Raw genomic sequence first — 20,618 nt, forward strand, 5'->3', positions numbered from 1 at the left:
GTGCTTCATTTCAATTTGTGAAGCACCAAAAATCACCCCTGTTATCCAATCCACAAACTTGTTAACAGTCTGCAATCAACACTCTCATTTAGTTACTATCATCTCAGCAGGTCTTAATGTGATATGATACATTTCAATACACTGATATCCAATTTAGAGTGACTTCTCTTTCTGTTTGTGCAATTATGATGGGATGACCGCAATGGTAATTCTAGTTTGCTATCGTACAGTCTCTCGCTGATGTTTATTAGGTTAATTCAGCCACGGTATAATAATGATAACGTCCTATTAAATGCTTTGGCTTTGACGTAGTGTGTAGATGTTTATATTGGACTGCTCACTGCCAGCCGTAGAATAGATTGTCATTGTTTCATAACGTCGACCGGGCTAACTCTGACTGGAACATATGTAGTAAGCTAGACGCTCATGCACCGCTGCTTCAGAGACACACTAACATCACACTAAAAAAAGACAGGGGGTCAGAAGTACAATGTTGGGCTACAGTTGACTCCGGCACGATCAGTCTCTCTCTCTTGTTCTTTTTCCTGTCCGTGGGTCACGATGCACAGCGTCTGCTGGATAGCAGCATATTTGATAGCGTTTCGGGTTTATACTAAGCAGTATATTCGGCCACAGAACACGCTGCTGACTCCTGTAAACATCTCTGTGATATTGTCGTTTTTCAGAACATTAATATTCATGGAATCTCAGTAGTTTAAACACTTCAGGACTACATGGCTCTGGTCATATTTTTTCTTACTGCCGATTTACAATTTGCATTTCATAGGCGACTTTACTCAACCCTGAAATATTTTAAGCCAGACATTAGCATTGCTTCATATTATTGTACGAGTGAGAGCAAACACGTCGCATGTCAGTGAAAGTGCCAGTGAGTGTGAATACGCGTGTGTGTTTCTGGCCAGTCTCGGATAATATTACATAACCCGTATAATGTCATTTTTGATCATCTAATGCACTAGGCCCATCTCCTCATGTCAGATAGCTGATAAACGACAGGTTAAATCAGCCCTTATCTCCTCTCTCTCCTTCTTCCTCCCCATAAGTACATGAGCTGACTGTTAACTGTTGGCCCCTGCGGCCACTCTCACTTCCTTTCCACACAGGAAGTTTGGTCAGGTGTCAAGGAGTTTGTTGATAGTGTGCTAACAGTCATTTCCTAGGCCTCTGCCCCACTGACCAAGACCCATTGAGACAGCCGTGTCCCAATATCCTGTTTCCTGTCAATCCCAAGCCCTTTCTTGATGATTTATAGACATGAAAAGCAAGTTAAAATGTTTGTGGCACCAGCCCTTAATTTGGTAGTGTATGAGTCGTGGGGTGCGGCAAGAAAAAGGAAACACTAAAGTACATCCAAACATTTTTTGCTTATTCATAAAGTCTCTATCAACACCTTTTTGACTGTGAAATTACTGTGCGATACCTTTTTCTTTATCTTAACAACTCATAGAAAAACACAATTCCTTGGTTATTCACAATTCATCAGTGAATGTTTCGTCCTATGTTTCGCAGGAAAATAGTCGCAAAATGCGACCATTTGATCGCAGTCTAGAGCCTGTCCAATTTGTGTTTTATGCATTTCAACTTTTTTACCCTCATTGCATTCTGTAGATTCTTGATTTAAATAAAATCTATTAAACTTAAAAAAAATCTAAATGTTGAATATTTCACAAATGGGTACGTTACAGAAAAAAAGTTAAATTAAGAGATCTCAGTTTTTTGTTTCATTTACATTGCGGCAGGGTATTACTAGTGAGGTGAATATTTAACAACAATATTAACGTTTTAAAATAAATATAATGTTATTTTTTAATTATATTTTCGATATTTTTTAAATAATTCTTTCATTTACATTTCAAAACGGGTTACTAATGATCACATGAACAGTGTCACGTCAAACTCCTCCTTGATCTAATGCTTTTTGATCAAGTTGTAAAGCTGGCTTGGGTCTGAGAACATAATATGGTTTTAATATTTTAATATGCCTTTAAATACTATATATGCTCAGTGTCTGACCTGTCAAGGTGGAACATTTCCACCACAGATTTACTTTTCAATAGACACCCTCAGTGTTTCAAAACTGAGCGAATATGCATGTGTCAAAAGTGAGCGAAGGTCCTTCATTCTGCTCCTCGGTGGAGTGGAGCTCTCTGGAAAGGTGGTACATCTCCCAGGAAAAGTTTAGGGAGTGGAGACAGTTCCTCAGGAGAAGGCAGTCTTGAGGGGAACCGTCTGACTGCGTCCGTCTGGAGCTACACTAAATCAAACACGGGAAGAGGAACCAGAGGCTTTCAGACTTCAATTCCTGGTGGAACACTCACTGCCATACCTCAGAGAGATTCATTTAACCTGAATTACTCTGGTGGATTTTCACAAGAATTTTTCTCAAATAGATTTGTTAGAAACGCTGTAAGAAGCTCCCAGGTGTGAGGATGATGGCATGGGGAACGTCTCGTATTTAATTACCTTCGGTTTGTGTGATTAGCTTGATTTTGCGGTTGTGCTAAATACTGTCCACCAGCAGTCTTCAATAATGAGCTCTCGTGCGGTGGTTTCAGATCAAACCCTTGTGTAAATGGGCAGTTTCTATTGGCAAATTGTTTAAATATTCACAGTCTACTCAAGGTCAATATTGTCTCTGCTGTACGCAGGCCTCCGCTGTGTGTAACACAGGCTCTGTGTGGCATATCGGGGCTGCAGACAAAAAATTCATCCCCATAACATGAACTTCCTTTTTTTAATCACATACTTTGTTATCCTGTTGTGCGTAAATCTTCCCTCTCGGTTTTGCTAACATAACGGTTTTCTTCAAGTTGTTTCCTTCATAAGCAGGTCAAACGGAATCTGCAGACTTTTTGGTTATTCCACCCTAAATTTGGGGAAAATTAGCTGAATTTCACAGAATAATTTTAAATGCATTTTCAATTTTACAGAAATATAAATAGGTGTAAATGTGTTCAAATAGTCTTCAAATGCTGCCTGTCTATGCATCTAAAGGCAGATGACATTAGATTTGGATCTGCTTATTTAAAAAGAGGAAGAGAAGTGTTGTTATTGATTGCTGACTTCTATCTCGTTTCTCTGACTTCTATCTCTTTTCTACTTAGCTCTCTATACTGTGTTAGGCTATATGAGACCAGTTTTTTATTGCCATTATGCTTTTTGTTTGTTGCCCTTATGTTGTTCCTATTGCTTCCATTGTTTACCTCATCTGTAATTCACTTTGGATAAAAGCGTCTGCTAAATGACTAAATGTAAATGATGATTATTGCTAAGACTGATTCAACTCTGAATACACCAGACCAAGTGACTCTGTATTCATTTGAAGCTACAGAACATTTTGCACATATATTTATATATTATACTGTAAGAAAAAGTACTCTATATATTTTATTTTATTACTACGAAAGGGCTTGTTACGTAATTATGTTGATTTTAGTTTGCAATAATAACGTCTTGGTTACGTATGTAACCTCAGTTCCCTGATGGAGGGAACGAGACGTTGTGTCGAGAACGACAGATGGGGTTCGCCCTTGAGAACCAATCAACTCTGACTACTATAGAAAAGGCCAATGAAATTTGGCGAATGCAATTTGCATGCCGGGCTCCGCCCCCGGAAATCCGGTATAAAAGGAGGCCGGCGTGCAGCATTCACTTACCTTTGTTCTGAAGAGCCTGAGACCTCTCAAACTGCAGCAGAATACGATACGTGTTCGTGGCATAAGGGACACAACGTCTCGTTCCCTCCATCAGGGAACTGAGGTTACATACGTAACCAAGACGTTCCCTTTCTGTCGGTCTCTCGACGTTGTGTCGAGAACGACAGATGGGGTTGCCTATGGAAAACGCCACAACGCTGTATCGCGTCACAATCTCTAGCGAAGCGACGGTAACAAGCCTGGGCGTGTCATCTCGAAGCTTTCGTGAGACTGTAACCTTCCAGTGTGGTGGTCGGGGGGTTCCAGAGCTTTCTTGGAGAAAGATGGGTACAGCCCTGACCGGTAACTTTCACGGACGGGGCCTTAGCTCTCTATAGGCGAGAGGCCGTCCAGATCAGTTTACACCGGGTAAGCGCGACTCTTAATCAGAGAAGCGCTACAGAGGCCACCTCCTACCCGTGGGGAGGAATATGGTGGATATAGGTATGGTCTCGTCCTTGGAGGAGAACGCATGGAACGTGCGGACTGAGTAGTTAACCGCGAGGTGGAGGCCCACCTGGGGAAGCTCATGGGTTACCAGGAGTGGGAACCATTCTCATGAGGATACATCAGAAGGAACAGCCCACGGAGGGGGTGTTACAGACGTCCGGTAGCACTAGGTCCGGTTAGAGCTATCTGTGATAGCTCACATGGTATCCCGGCCTAAGGGGGAAGGCTGCTCTGCCCAGCCAGCCCCCAGGGGGTGCTTGTTTGGTGATGGATGGAATGCCTATTCTTAACCAGTGTCTGGGTAAGAAGGGAGGCTGGTGAGGTACCAGTTTCTTAGCGATGTGTTCGGGTAAGAAGAAAAGGTAAATAGCACACTGACCCAACCTGTTAGAGGGTGGAAAGGTGCTTTCGCAGGCATACGCCCCCCCGGATGCCAGTCCTACATGTCGCCACGCAGGACGTGGGCTGACACCGGGTTTACGCGAAGGTTGTTAACCCTTGCGAAGGTGTTTGGGCATAGCCCAACCCGCAGCTCTACAGATGTCTGCTAGAGAGGCGCTTCTGCCAGTGTCCAGGAGGTGGCTAAACTCCGTGTGGAGTGAGCCCTCACTGCCAATGGGCATGGGAGATTCTGAGATCGGAATGCCGTCGTAACGGCGTCCACGACCCAGTGCGCCAGCCTCTGTTTGGAGACAGCCTTCCCCTTCTGCTGTCCTCCAACAGACACGGAGCTGGTCAGAGCTTCAGAGCTCTGCGTGCGGTCCAGTACGTACTGGACACAACACTAATCGGGTTGGGTCTTCCTCCCCCATGGGGAGCGCCTGCAAGTTCACCACTTGGCCCCGGAGGGAGTAATGGGAACTTCTTGGGCACGCATCCGGGCCTGGGTCTCAAGATAACGTGAGAGTTTCCAGGGCCGAGTTTAAGGCAATCCAGGGACACGGAGGATGCTCGGTGGTCCCCTACCCTCTTGAAGGAAGTGAGCGCCGTCAGGAGGGCCGTCTTACTCTATGAGGAAGATCAGAACCTCCGAGGGGCTCTTTGGGGGGCCCTGAGGCTCCCCAGGACCACTTAGGGTCCCAAGAGGGTATGGAGCGGAGATGAGGCGGATTCCGCCCTCTCGCTGCTTAGGAACCTGGTGACCAGGTCGTGTTGCCCTAGAAACTTTCCACCGACTGAGTCGTGATGAGTGGCAATAGCGACTACATACACTTTCAGTGTGGAAGGGAGATGTTAGTCTCCAGTCTCGTGAGGAGGGGAACACAATCCTGATCAAGCACCTCAGTGGGTCTTTCTCGTTGAGAAAGACACCAGGACGAGAAGAGGCACCGTCTAGAGGCGTGTAACCGCCTAGTAGATGGGGCCCTAGCCTGGGTGATGGTCTCAGCCGTATAGGGGGAGTAGCCATCTTAGGATCTTCTCGTCCCGTCTAGAGACCAGACATGGGTGTTCCAGAGGTCTGATCTGGGATGCCAGAACGTGTCCTTCCCCTGAGAGAGCAGGTCCTCTGTCAGGGGAATGGTTCAGGGGGAGTCGCTGTCCAGAGCATCGGCTCTGAGGCCAAGTGCGGTTAGACCGGTGTGGTGTAACCAATAACACTTGGTGCTCCTGCTCCCTGACCTTGCACAGAGTCTGTACAAGAAGGCTCCTGGGGGGGGGAAGGTGTGCTTCCGCCCATCCCGCGGCCAGCTGTGCGCAAGGATATCCGTGCCGAGGGCAGGGACTATCAAGCGGGCAAATGGTGGTGTTACGGGAGGTGAACAGGTTTTACCTGGGCCTACCCGAACAGCCTCCAAATGAGCTGGACTGCACGGGGGTGGAGTCGCCACTCTCCACGAGGCATAAACTGGCGAGAAAGCACGTCGGCTGTCTAGTTCAGTTTGCCCGGGGTGTGTGGCCTGCAGGGAACGAGTCACCTGTTGACTCCACCGGAGGAGGCGTCGAGCAAGTTGTGTTTAGCTGCTGTGTGCGAACGCCACCCTGACGATCTGTATTCGCTACAGCTATAGTGCTGTCCTCGGAACAGCACGTGCATGTCTCGCACGAGAGGCCGTAGCCTGCTCAGTGCAAGTAGCATAGCCCACAACTCTTGGCAATTGATATGCCAGCGCAGGCGGGGGTTCGTCCAACACCCCACCTGCGTGCCCGTTGCACACTACACCGCACCCCTGCAGGGAGACTTCAGTCGTCACCACGACCTGCCTCATAACCTGCTCAAAGGGACCTGAGTCCGTCGAAAAAGTCATAAAGACTAGGGGTTATGGTGCGTCGGCAGCAGGGCGGCATCACCATGCGCCTGCTGCCGGTGTGCCACGCTCTCCTCGGAACTCGACTCTGGAACCAGTGTTGGAGCGGTGTCATGTGCATCAACTCGAGGGGTATTAACCCGCGAGGACGCCATGTGTCCCAGGAGCCTCTGAATTGTTTCAGGGGGACCGCTGTCTGCCTAAAATGTTCATTTCAGACAGTTCAACACTGGTTGGGCACAACTGCGGACAGGTGTGCTGACATGGTGACAGAGCTGAGTTCCATACCGAGAAAGAGGATGCTCTGCACTGGGGAGAGCTTGCCCCTCTCTTGGTTGACCTGGAGTCCCAATCGACCTAGGTGCCGGAGCACCAGGTCCCTTTGTGTACATAACAGATCTCGCGAGTGTGCCAAGATAGGCCAGTCGCTGAGATAGTTTAGTACCCGCTCGCCTTCCTCCTCTCAGGGAGAAAGGGCGGTCAGGGACAGACCGAAAGGGAGGACTCTGTACTGATATGCCCGCCTCTCGCACGCGAACCGTGGGAACGGCCGGTGTCGAGGAGGATCGAGACATGAAAGTAAGCGTCCTTCAGGTCGATTGCCACGAACCAATCCTGACACCTCATAGATGTCAGGACGCGCCTCTGTGTGAGCACCCTGAATGGCAGCTTGTGAAGGTGCTCTGTTCAGGGTACGCAGCCTTTGGGGGCAACCCGCCGTCTTTCTTGGGAACGATGAAGTGCGGGTGGTGACCCACTGAACATCTTGGTTTTGAGGGACGAACTCGATGCCTGTTTTGCCAGAAGGGTGGTGACCTCTACCCGAAGTACGGAGGCGTCCCTGCCTCTGACAGAGGGAGAGATGATGCCCCGAAACTTGGGTGAGTCTCTGGCGAACTGGATCGAGTAACCAAGACGGACCGCCCTCATTAGCCAGCGAGACAGTGTGGGCAGCTCTCGAGCTCCCAGGGACTGTGACAGGGTGACCAAGGGGACGGTCTGCTTCATCATTCCCACGGGGGGTGGTTCGTCGGCTGGCGGAGCTAACCATGTCACGGGGAGTCCCCGGAGGGAAGGTTTTTGCTCCGCCTGCTTACCTGCCTGGCGGGACAACGGCACGCACTGTCGGTTTGAGAGTGGTGACAGCTGTCATATGTGTACGACCTCACGCCTCGCCAGGGTGTGAGGTCGGTTCGCCGAGCACAGTCCAGTGGAGTGTGCGATCGGCTGCAAGTAAACCCGGGGAGAACAGAAAACTCAGTGAGTAAGTGGGTGCCAAGCCCTAACAAGGGCCCGGCTTTGGTGACGAGGCAGGAGTCGTCCCGTACCGACCGATCAGAGCCGTGGCTGTGAAGGTTCGGGCCCGATGTTGTTCTCCCTGGGGTCTTCCCGTCAGTGTCCCTTCTCGCGAGGAGGTTGCTGACGGGGTGGAGGTTTCCCCCTCGACCTCTGCTTCCGGGGTGCCGCCTGTGGGGGCACAGGAACCGGAGCCGATGTCGAAAGGGTCCTGGGTTGCAGGGAAGCAGACGTCACGTGAGATCTCGGAGGCCTGTAGGCGGCCGAGTCGCGGCGTGAAAAAAATGTGGTTAATTGCCACGGTCTGCTTCGCCGTCAAAAAACTGCTGAGCGCAGTCCTCGACGGTGTTACCAACAACCCACCCTGCGAGATGAGTGCATCAAGAAAGCGGACTTCCTTGCTGTCACTCTTCTGCACAAGGTATAGCCGGGGGTGTCTCTCCTGGACCACTACCGTGGACATCGTCCGACCCAGGGCCCGTGCCGCCGCCTTAGTCGCCCGTAGAGCGCTGTCAGCGGTGGCACGGAGATCCTGCATTATACCCGGGTCGGCCTTACCCTCGTGGAGCCCTCTCAACGCCCTGGCCTGGCGGACCTGCAGGATGGCCAAGGCATAGAGAGAGGAGGCAGCCTGGCCCGCAACATCGCAAGCTTTCGACACCAGTGATGCCGAAGTCTTACGTGCTTTGGACGGTAGGAGTGGTCGATCCCCCCCCAGGTGGTAGCCGTCCGCGGCACAGGTGCACCGCAGGCGGACGTTCCACCCGGGGGATCTCGACGCAGTCCTTGGCTGCCTCACCATCGAGGGAAGTAAGGGAGCCGGAGCTGGTTTCACTGGAACGGTCCGTGAGTGGAGCGTTCCAAGTTTTACACAGCTCCTCATGCACCTCCGGGAAAAACATGGCACCCGGGGTGGGCGCGGTTTGCACCGCGCACCGACCTCGGGAACCACGTATCCCCGGGTTAGCACGGATGACATCACTTCTGCTTCCTCCTGAACTCGACCGCTGGGGGTGGAGTTTGGATTCGGCAGAGTCGGATGCCAGTCTCCCTCCGATGCTGCGAGCGACATCTCATCTACGTCACACATCGTTTCCGAGTGTGTGCGTGAGGATCCGGACGGTATGCCACCGCCGGTTGGGGAACGTTCAGAAGAGCGAATCGGGGTGCGATCGGCCCGTGAGCACTTGGCTGGCGGGTTTACGTTCGCAGAGTTCCCCGTATCACTAACGCTGCTAACGTGGGTGGTCATCGGGGCCGTAGCCACAGATGTCACAGCCCGGGTAGCAGACGAAATGGTGGCTGGTTCCCGTAGGAAGACAGCCACCCGTGACCGCAACTTCTGAATGACAATCTGCCCGCAGTGCAGGCAGATGTGTCAACGAACGCTGCTTCAGTGTGCTGGACGCCCAGACACCTAATGCAACGATCGTGTCCATCCCCCTCCTCGATGAGGGTGCCGCACCCAAGAGAACAGCGGGACATGCCGCGCTGGAGAATGCTCAGTCAGTCCTGAAAAGGACTTTTAGAAAAAATCTCTAACACCTCCGGAACCGCCGAGACGCCCAGGGGAAGGTCGCTGCAGGAAGGGACGATCCGCTGTAACACGTCGTAGCACCAGCGTGTAGTTGTAGAGGATTGAATCCTGAGTTGTACTCATGAGCGATGGCTCTGAAGAACAAAAGGTAAGTGAATGCTGCACGCCGGCCTCCTTTTATACCGGATTTCCGGGGGCGGAGCCCGGCATGCAAATTGCATTCGCCAAATTTCATTGGCCTTTTCTATAGTAGTCAGAGTTGATTGGTTCTCAAGGGCGAACCCCATCTGTCGTTCTCGACACAACGTCGAGAGACCGACAGAAAGGGAACACTTGTTCACAACACAACTTAAAGACAAATGCAAAAAAAATTCACCTGTCGTTCATTCTTGCTGTGAATGGATTTGAAATGATACAGCATCTACAAATACGTGTCCTGAACTTTGTCCGCGATTAATTTCGTCTTTAAACGTTTCAAATATCACATTGTTCATCAGTAGCAATCTCCGCAAAAATATCACTTTGCAAATTATAATTTTTGGTCACAAATGCAACCGTTTTTTGGCGCAGACTGGAACCCTGTATATCGTGTGTGTCCATGTGGTCTCGATTCCTTTCTTTCTTTTTAGTTCCCTCCTCATGTTCCCCAATTAAGCAGATGCACTTGAAAGAAGACTGAGGTCGAAAGGTCAATGTAAGGTTCTAGCTGCCCAGGTCACGGTCAGCTTCATAGGTTGCAAGCCAGATTGGACTGCTGGTGTACGTATCAAACACAGTGGGGACTTTCCGCAGACAGGAAGTGTGTTTCAAAGGGGGAGAGAACCACAAGGAGCGAATTTATGCATGTATGTGTGTGTTTGAATTGATATTTGTTGCCCTGCTTTACAGTGCAAAGGATGGGAGCAATACCATTGAACGTGAAGGACACGTTCCACAGCCCATCTTCTGTACAAGAATAGCTTTTATCTTTGTAGAAATGCACAATGTTAGAAGGTTATATGGCAATTAAACACTTTCTGTATAGCACTGGCAAAAAAAGACAAAATCGGAATGAGTTATTTGAGGAGACATGTATAAAGGACTGGGGTTTTGAGTCTGCCGATGGACCACCTTGACCCCGGATGACTACAGTAATAATGACAAGTCAATCAGGCATAGTAGGATATGCAGGGTCAGTCTTCATAGGCCCCAAAAAAAACGTAGGCTAACTGGTAGAAAAGAACTGGAAAAAAAGAGAAGGAAAGTAAAATACTTCACCTGTATGTTTATAAATTAATTAATAAATAAATTAACATAATGACACATCATGGCTATTCTTGCCCTACTGTGACTATTCTCAGCCTTGAGTAGGTTCAAAGTGTGTCCAAATTACAGATCCCTTCCGCAAAAGTCTTAAGTGACGACACTATTCCTTCCTCAAACCCTCACAGCCAGACAGAGGTCATGCAATCTCACTTCCAAGTTAAGGACTTAGTTCGATTGACAGCATCCTTCAATTACCCAGATGTCCCGCTAGTCAGCAGGGTCGTATCGAAAGGCACATCTGTTGAGAGCCACAGCCCTAAATTTAAAGGTATAGAGGGGTAGGAGTGGAGGTGGAGGAGGGTTCGAGAAGCTATTTTGGGCTGCAACATGATCCTTTACGGGCACTCTTAAATGTGGGCCACAAGTATGGGTCAGAGGCTGGATTTGTTGTGTCTGGCATGCTGCTACATCTGGACAGGCTGTGTAAAGCACCCAACCTCACCAGAGTGATGCTGTCTGTGTCAAATTCTTACAGCAAAAGTTCCTTTAACCAGTCTACAAATCCAGTGTCAATATTTATTGAGTCTAAAGTGGAACTTAGGGGTTTACACTTGATTCTTTGACTGATGGATGCCAATTGATAAAACATGAGTTAAAACCGAGCAGCATTTTTCACTTGACTCATTCTGAAATTAATTTTGTCTCATCATCAACATTCACTCTGGCTTTTGTGACACCTTAAGGTCAGAGTAAGATCTCAGTTGCTGTTAAAACTAGTTATGTTCTGTATAATTCTCATTCCCCTGTCCGTTCTCCCCGTTTTCTCCCTTTTTTAGAATTCTCACCTTATTTTCCTTCCTTTCTCATTGTCCCCACTCTTCTTACCCTGCCCTCTCTCTCCCGCTTTCTCTTTTTTTTCTGTATGTGTTATATTTTAAGACATGCAGCATATGCTGATTTCAGGCTGTGTTGAGAGAAGGACTTAGGAGCCCAGCTGACCTGCCTGTGTTGGCTAATTGGGAGTGTTTTCTATCCCCGGCTGGCCCCAGAAGCCCAGCATTCTCAGCTGTGGCCGCTTGTGCTGTCAGCTGTGCCCCTGTGACAATAGCAACTGTAATATTTCATTCCGTGTACTACATTTTTCAAAAGATTATCATATTTATCTACCTAGTTGAGCTGCACCTCTGTATCATCAAAAGTATTTTTGGAATGCTGGGTCAGAATTGTTCTTATGTGACCTCAACAACTTTTTTTCCACTTTTCTCTTCAGCTAAATGTTAGAAGCACAATGCACGCTGCCTTCGCTTACATGTATCCTTGTGCTTTAGAACCCATGGAAATTGTATTTCTACCCATTTTCGTCATTACAAATGTTAATATTTATAAAAAACATTTGTATTGTTATTAATACAAATGATTATTATTATTATTGTAGTAAAATAATTTTATACAAAATATAACAATAATAAAAATACTACTACTACTACTACTAATATGTGTTATTATTATTATTGTTGTATAATACTAGTAATAATAATCATAATTGTTATTATTATTATCGTTGTTATTATTGTATATTTTTTATATAATCAATTATTGTGTAAATATAATTTTGCTGTTTTTACCAGTTGGTTACATATCATTTTGATTCTTTCCTTTATGAGGAAAAAAGCTATATTTCGAACATAAACAACATGAGATCAATTATTAGTTAAATGCAACAGCATCCCAACTAGCCCTTTATGTGCTTCCATGATGCCCGAACGTTGTTGGATGTGTGTAAAAATCACTAAGTTACTTTGATTATAATTCTCTTTATTTTTTAGCCTATGTTCTCTTCAGTTGACATAGTTTTTTTTAATCTGTCCTTATACAAGATGAATATTTAACATTAAACACATCCAGTGCCTTTGTGTTGTCTTGTCAGAAAATGGCCATAGCATGCCAGTTGCAGAGAATCGTGGTGTACGCTTGGCTCATTGATACATAATTAACACGTCATGCAACTGCTCCAGCAAACACGCAGATGTCTTCCCTGTGGGGCTGCCTTGCCAGTGTGTGTATGTCCACGTATGTTTATATATGTGTGTATTACCATCCTGAGTGGCTTCCGTAGCTCTTCTTGAATCATGTGTGACAGTAGATTCTGTTGTCAGGTTTCCTGCATGATACCAGCACTGTGGCAACTATTTCATACGCTGAAGATGTTGCGTGTGGCAACTGCTGTCCATGTGAACCCTGCACTCCTGCACGCACCTCGCCGCATTAGCCTGCCGTGACCAGAGGCGTTCTGTTCAGTTCCATCTGGACCACCAACAGTCAAGACCAATTAGTAGCTATTGTCTGGGCCAGCGGTGAGTTCAGAGACCACCAGGACAGACCTCTCTACCTCCCTCACAATAGTCCCCACTGCCTTCAGCCCCCCTTTACACATCTGCTCGGTTTGTCTACTTTCTCTGCTCTTTCTCTCGCCAGTCATACCACGGTCTTCTTTCAACAGAGTTATGGTCAATTTTGCGGTGAAGCAAATAATATTTAAAAAAAATATTTCACAAAGTAAATGTGAGGCCATTTTATACCCTACAGCATGTACCTCACTGTTCAAAAGGCACTTCAGAAGCTTTACCAAAATAAGTATTTTACGCTATTCTAAGTCAGCCCATATCAATTCCATTCGTAGGCTACAATGGACAATATTTTTGCTAGAATATTTATCAGTAAACAATTGGTCCATAGTAAGTAAACTTCCTGACATGCAGTTTTAAAGCTTCTATAGACATGCTATGAATAGAAGAGTCCAACGAAAGCATCCCGAAACTGACCTCTGATGTGCTGCTCCAGTAAGCAGAGAGGCGGCGTTTTGACCACTTTAGTGCTTTTATCAGGGGCCTTGTCGCTTTCTATGGCTTAGTATTTTCATACTATGCTATTTTATCTGTGCTGATCTCAGCAGATCTCTATCATTCAACTCGTTTTGCTTCCCTCGTTACTTTATTTCTCTCCTTTTTTACTATTTTATATTATCCCAACATCTCCTCTCAGTCCATTTCTTCCACCCTCCTGTCTGGCTGAACTACTGTGGCCCTTCTAATGGGGTCATCGGAGCACCACCCCCCACATACTCTTCTGTTTTCTGAAGAGTGAGGGAGAGGCCTGTCCTCTTCTTTCATCTGTCCATTTCCAGGTTAAGAGCCCAGCGGCTGAGAGGCTCACTATATTAGTGGTCTTTCATGGCCGGCCCGGGGGTCTTCTGTGGCCCTTTACCTGAAACACACACACATTTAGCCCTGTCTTCTGCCATTTATAGCTCTTTACTCGTATGAATTAAATATACAAACACACTGTTTACCTTGCATACTTGTGTCATTTATGGTGGTGATGCTTTTTCAAAAAAACGTAAAAAAATGTTGTTGTCCCCACCACTTTGCGGTATAAAAGACTGTAAGAGAAAGCTTTTCTAATCTGTGATTTTAGTTCTTTAGGATTTATTTCACCAGCCCCATTGATTGCCTATTTAGCAGGATTCTTGCCTTCATGACGTTTGCCTACATGCTAGTGATAACAGGTGGCTTACAGTTCTTTATAGGGGCCTTCAGGGTTTTTCAGATCTCTTCTTTTTTGTCTTCCCTTTTTTCCCCTCCATTCTTGCTCTAAGGCCATTAGAGGAAGAGGGTCGGGGAAGTGCATTCTATCCTTTGCGTCCTATCCGAGCCACTGGCCTGGCAAGTTAAAATAAATGTTCAAAATGTTGTACTTTATATTTAGACAAGAAGATGACCTCGAAGTGCTTCAAAAGGGCTCACATACTTAAAGGTGCATTACATTAATTCACTGTGATAGCTAAAGTGCTCGCCACATAGCCTACCGCGGGAGAGGGCCAGCGATGGAGGATACGGTATGGACCCGGGCGGACAAGACCAGTTAACATTATTCAGCATACATTTTTAATTCTCTTCAGCCCTGAAAATGACACATGAGAATGAAGGGTATACCATTTGCATACTATAGTAATAATGAGCCCATGAAAGCGAGTAGAGGAACAGAAACAATGGCGCTCTTACTGCTCATTTAATATGAAGAACAAATCTTTTAAAACAAGGTTTCTGTTTTATGATGAGATGTGTGGCACAGCAGCAGGATGTGTTTTGGGGTAAATAACGCTTCTTGTGAGATGTAGCAGCGGTCTGAAGCTCCATGGGTGAAGAACTATTTTAATTCCTTACTAGACTGGCATCATTTATTAATACACATTTGAAATAACAATTATGGTGTCAGAAAGGATCAAGAGCAAACCTTAATGCAACAGAAAACATACTTAATATGAAACTTGGCCTAACTAAAGCATTCAGAGTGCCTGGTGTCTTGAGCAGTACCGTGGACCGTCAGGGACCAGAGAGTTTCTCCTCCTAGGTCAGAGAGTTTCTCCTCACTCTGCTTTTTCTTAGACCTCCAGCTGTGTAGTGTGTGGTTGTAGGACGTCTGTGATTGCTTTCAAAGCTCTCGGCTGTCTTCCATTCACTCCTGTTCTCACATTGTTTTACACTCTTCCCTCTGGGACCTTTAAGATTATGACGTTTCATTAGGAGGTCAGATCCTTAGACATTTCATTAAATCTTGCGAGGTTCTTTTGTCCACACTACATATCTGACTTTATATGTGAAGTTCAATAGACTTTAGCTGATTTGACACACTGTTTGGATCGTTTAGATCATTGTTCAATGGAAGGTGTGATTATCAAAGCATTAAGCCAGGGTAGACCTGCATTAAAATCTCCATGTTTATGGTAGAAAAAACTGAGCGTGGCAGATTTTTTCAAAGGTTATTAGTTTTAATGGCTAAAATGTTTGGCCATGACGTGTACTTGTGTTTGTCATGTCTGTTCTTCTGCCAGCTTCCTCTTGTACCTGTCATTTTTATAACTCTGGAGTGTCGTAGATATAAGGAAGGAGCTTTATTATGACATGAGCACACACACACATGCGTCCAATCCCTCTCATAATTCACTCCACACTGCACATCTGAGAGAATTGTGCACACTTCTAACTCCGTTCCTCGTTCTTTTATATTGAGGCTAGCCGCACTCATATTTCATGTCAAAGGCTTATTCTTTTATTGAACATCAAATCCAGAGTGACGCTTTTTTTCCAACGCATACATATTCACGAGCTCGGGCGACTATATGGCTTCCCATACCACGTCCACAATTGTGCACATTAGCGCTGTAATAACACTACATGAATGGAGCTCCCATTCTATATTTAGAAGTTAAGTCGTCTGTGAGCCTGACACACAGCACATTTCTTCTCCATCTCCAGCGTCTGCGCTCTCATCCCCAAAACCTACGCGGGAGGATGGCTCCGCTCAAAAATCACGCCGTGACACTTTGCATACTCTTTTGAACTTTACAGTTGACACACTGCAGAATATATGCATAAAGAAAATAAATAAATAAATGAAAAAACAGGCTGTGTATTTTGAATGGCTAACAATGTGCCCAACTCAGAAGAAATCCACCCCTTGTTGGCTGTTTTCCATCTCACTCACACGTACAGTCCCAAAAAATAGACACGCAAACTCCAGTTCTAGTACTCTGGCTTGTCAAAATATTGTTTCAGTATATCCCCACTGTTACTGGCCTGGAGTCAACTTCCATCTCATCTAATGAAAAATGCAGAGCGTTCACTGGGGATTAACTGGAAGGCTCTTGCAAAAAGCATGAGGGAAGAGAGGAGCAGGGCTCCGCTTTATGGCAACACAACTCAATCATTTAGTACCTGCAGCTGACCATTTGACCCGCTGCTTAGAGTTTTATTCTTCCCAAATAGCGGGGCAATGGAGAGGGAAGTGCTTGAGTTTGCGTTTGTGCCGTCGTTCTGATAAATATCTCTTGCACCTCAGCATGTGTTCCCATTTATCTGAGTAGGTGCCGGTGCTGTAGATACATTATTAAGTGTGATTAAACACATGCACAGGAACCGGCGAACACGGAAACGCTTCTGTTGCGTGGCGTCGTTTTTCATCCCCCCTCCCTACCTGGGCAAGCGCACGCGTATTTAAACACTTGAGTGTGTATAATTGCGTGTATGGATATTTGTATGTTGAGCATAGTCAATTGCTGGATGGATGGAGAGGAGAAATGATAAATAGTGTGTTTGTTTGAAAAGTTAATAGCATTCGCCTAAAAAAATGAATCTTTTATGATATGAAAATACCAGGGTTGAACTGTTATGGCGGGCTTCCTCAGGACAGAGCTGCTCACCTGAAATTGATCAATTATTCTGCTTTGGATATTTTGACTTGAGCTGAGCAGTCCAGCATGTCTTTGGAATTCTGCTGCATTAATAATGCACACGGCTGGTGTATAATTTATGTAAGTGGACATGCAATCACCTCAAATTAAAGTGCATGAGCGAAGGTCGGCTTGTGTGTTGTGCGTGTATGAGTGTGTGTAATGTGCGATGAAGTGCAGGGAAAGAACAACCTAGTGTGTTTAGGTGCCAAGTGCATCTCTCTCTATTTCGCATTAAGCTTATTTCTCCATCTCCCTCAGACGTAAATATAAAATGTCTAGTTACTGCTGGCTTTGCTTGGGTTGGAGACACATGGCTCACCAGTGACTGAGACTCACAAAGCAGGAGGCATTAAGACATCAATAATTAATTAAACCAACAGGCTCTCATAGATACCTACAGAGGAGGACATCTGGCTGAAAGCATACTCGGTCTCATTAAAACTGGGCTCCAAATGGGAGCTGATTAATCCTTTCCAAATGTTAATTGGTGGGTTAAAGTCTGGATAGCTGTCAGTGGTGATGGTCTGTTTTGCTGGGCCTCAGCGGCGAGCAGTACTGATGGAACAGGCTTGGATCACAGCTCATCCTGTTCCCAAGATGCACTGCCCAACGCCTTGCAAACCGGCCAATTGAAATCTCCACTGCTGCCTTCTCGCTCTTCTCGCCGTAATGGTTATCACAGAACATGGGGATTGCTCCGTGAGTTTGTCTTTCAGCATATTTCCCCTGTTTTGGCGGGTAATAAATTATATTACCTTGAGTTTGATTGATTTGTGTACTTTATGCCTGGACAGAGTCACTTTTATTGCTGTTGGTCTCAGTAACATCATCATGGCTATCCATCATGTGTAGGGACAGCAGAGAGATGTCCATTTTAAGCCTGTCTCGCCGGTGTTTCGGGCATTTTTAGACAATGCTCAGCCGCACCGTGTGCGTATGTATGTGTGTGTGACATGTTTATGAATGTCAAGATGTAGCGCAGAGTCACGGCGCTGTCCGGCAGCTCACTGCATTAGCTGACAAACTCTCCCACTTGTCACATGAGGCATTGACCTAAAACGCGGCAGGGTTCAGCTTTGTCGGCTGTCTCTCTCTCTCTCTTTGTCTGGTTCTCCCTCTCTTTCTATCTTGTAGCATATTTGGTACATCAGTTGTAACCAGAATACTGCATCACTGAGCATTAGGCTGTTCTTAGAAAGTGAAAATCACAGAATTTTTCAAAGCCAAGAAAACATAAATAGAACGACGAGAACTGTCCTTTGGGAGAAATAGCTAGTACTGCTAGACATCAAGTTACAAAGAAAAAAACAAGCATAAATAGATGTTATTTAATGTTGCAATTACAGTAGGACATATCTGACACAAAAATAAGGATCTTGATATGATGAGATAGATTTATACTGCAGAAGTATAAACACTAAGTACTTTAGAAGGCATGCTTTATATATACAAATATTGAATGTTAGCGATAAACAGTAGCACATTTAAAGGGATAGTTCACCCAAAGATGAAAATTCTGTCATGAATTACACACTCTCTAGTGGTTCCCACCATGTAAACGTTTATTTGTTTGGTTGAACAGATAGAAAGATATTTGTAAGAATGCTTGTAACCAAAAAGTTCTTGGCTGCCATTGACTAGTATGAAAAATTGCAAAAAAAGTGCCCCAGAAAAGTTTGCTTTCCTACATTCTTCAAAATATTTTTCCTACTATGGTACTCAATGGGGTCCAAGAACTGTTTGGTTTTAAGCATTCTCCCAAATATAAAAGAAAATACAGATTTGGACCACCCGAAGGTGAGTAAATGATGACAGAATATTTATTTTTGGATGAACTGTCCCTTTTATATTTCCTTTCACTTAATATCGACTATTTCGTACAAGTCACTTGTCCCTGTGTCTACTTTACTGAGTGATATTTGAAATAGTTTGTTTACATCGACTGTTCGAACAAACTGATTCCCTAAAATGAAGACTCAATTGAGACCTATGAGGGAGAGAAACATTTAGAAAAGTGTATTTAGTTATTATCTTGTCTCGTTCTGAAGAAAAGCTGCATCCACAAAAGAATGACAAAAGAATAAACAAATAGTGATGCAATATTTTTTCACACTATATCACCAATGTTTGGAACAAGTACCTTTTGAAGTATTTTAAAAGCTGAGCTACTGTCACACCACTGAGAAATTGTAGCTAGTGACTCAAACACTGCTACTGTTGCACCTCAGATATACCACATGGTTCTACACATTTGCAAGGTGTTTGCAGGCTAAATCCTCTCGCTGGTCTCCTGGGATGCATATTAGACCGAGTAGCGTTCACAGCATTCAGCTGACATGATCTTGTTTGAGCCTGAAGTCGAGCTGTTGTTTCATTTAAAGCCTGACCTTGTGCTTCTCTTCAGAACTTCTTACCTCACCTTCCTCCCACTGCACACAGCTAACACCTTACACAACTCAAGTGCAATTTTATACAGCTCTGTTCTACGTATTAGTGTAAAAACCATGTAAGTGTGTTCACCTGTGTGGGAGTGGGGTTATAGCGGGCCTATACAGGCCAGGGTGCTGCACAAACAGCTTGCTCAATTACCATGAAGAGAGATCTGTTATAGGGTCATTAACAAATTATGTGTATGAAACAATACTTCTAAAGATACAACGCATCAGAGGAAGAGGCAGCTGGAGCATTGTTGTGTCGTCTCTCTTCAGTAACCTCACTCGCAATGATTTCTTTTATAGTTGATCTTTCACCAGCTGCCTTATTGTATATGCGGGTGTGCTCTGTCCGAATCATACATTGGCATCAGCATTTTTACACTGTCATTGTACAGTACAACTTTTTGTATTTGGCTATAAATAATCTGCTTTATTTGTTTTCAAGATTCTTGAGAACTAAGATGACTAGATACCAAGTACCAACCAATCAAATGAATAAAGTAAATATCGTTGCTATCCTTCTGAAACCTTGTATGTCCAAATTTGCAGTATTTCGGGAAATTATTATTAAATGATTAAATAATGTGTTGTAAAAGTTGATTTTTAATACTTTTTATTGGTTAGATATGTGCCAAACCCAGCGACAAACAAAAAAGGGTCCAATAATAATGATTTATGACAAAAAATATAAATCACAAAATATTGAGATACATTTTCAGAAGGACAACAGTGATATGTTAAGATTACTACTGTTAAAGGCTGATTGACATAAACTTAAATGTCCTCAATGTCCTTCTAGCAAAAGTTTCTGGTAATATTTATTGTTCTCAATAGGAATACTTTGTATTCTAGACCATTTAGCAAATCAACTTGCAGTCTGGTTGCCATAACAATAACCGTACACCCTTACGTCTTATATTACAGTCCAATGTAAAATTACATTATATGCTTTTAGGTCCCATTTTCATAAATAATATATATGAAAATTATTAGATGAAATAGCAAGTCTGTATATTTTACAAACATAGTTACAATTTTAAAATACAAACACATTTTGGGAGCCCAAACTTCATTTCATCCAGAACTAATTCTCGTGTTTTTTAATGTTTTATGATTTTATCTGTTGATCAAAAAAGAAGATATTTTGAGAAATGCCTTGGTGACTTTTTGTCCCTACAATGAAAGTAAGTATATTTTCTTTTGTGTTTCATGCAAGTTTTTGAATGACATGAGGGTGAGACAGAATTAAAATCCAAGTATAAGTACAGGAGGTGACATTTATGTCTACGTAGTAAGCATCGTGGAAATAATTGAAAAAATATTATTAAATTGTTAACAAACTTAGATGGAACATTAAGGGTTAAAAAATACAATATGTTACACAAGCAAACTAAGTCTTGG

The sequence above is a fragment of the Triplophysa dalaica genome, chromosome 11, assembly GCF_015846415.1.
Source record: "Triplophysa dalaica isolate WHDGS20190420 chromosome 11, ASM1584641v1, whole genome shotgun sequence".
Classification (NCBI taxonomy): Eukaryota; Metazoa; Chordata; class Actinopteri; order Cypriniformes; family Nemacheilidae; genus Triplophysa; species Triplophysa dalaica.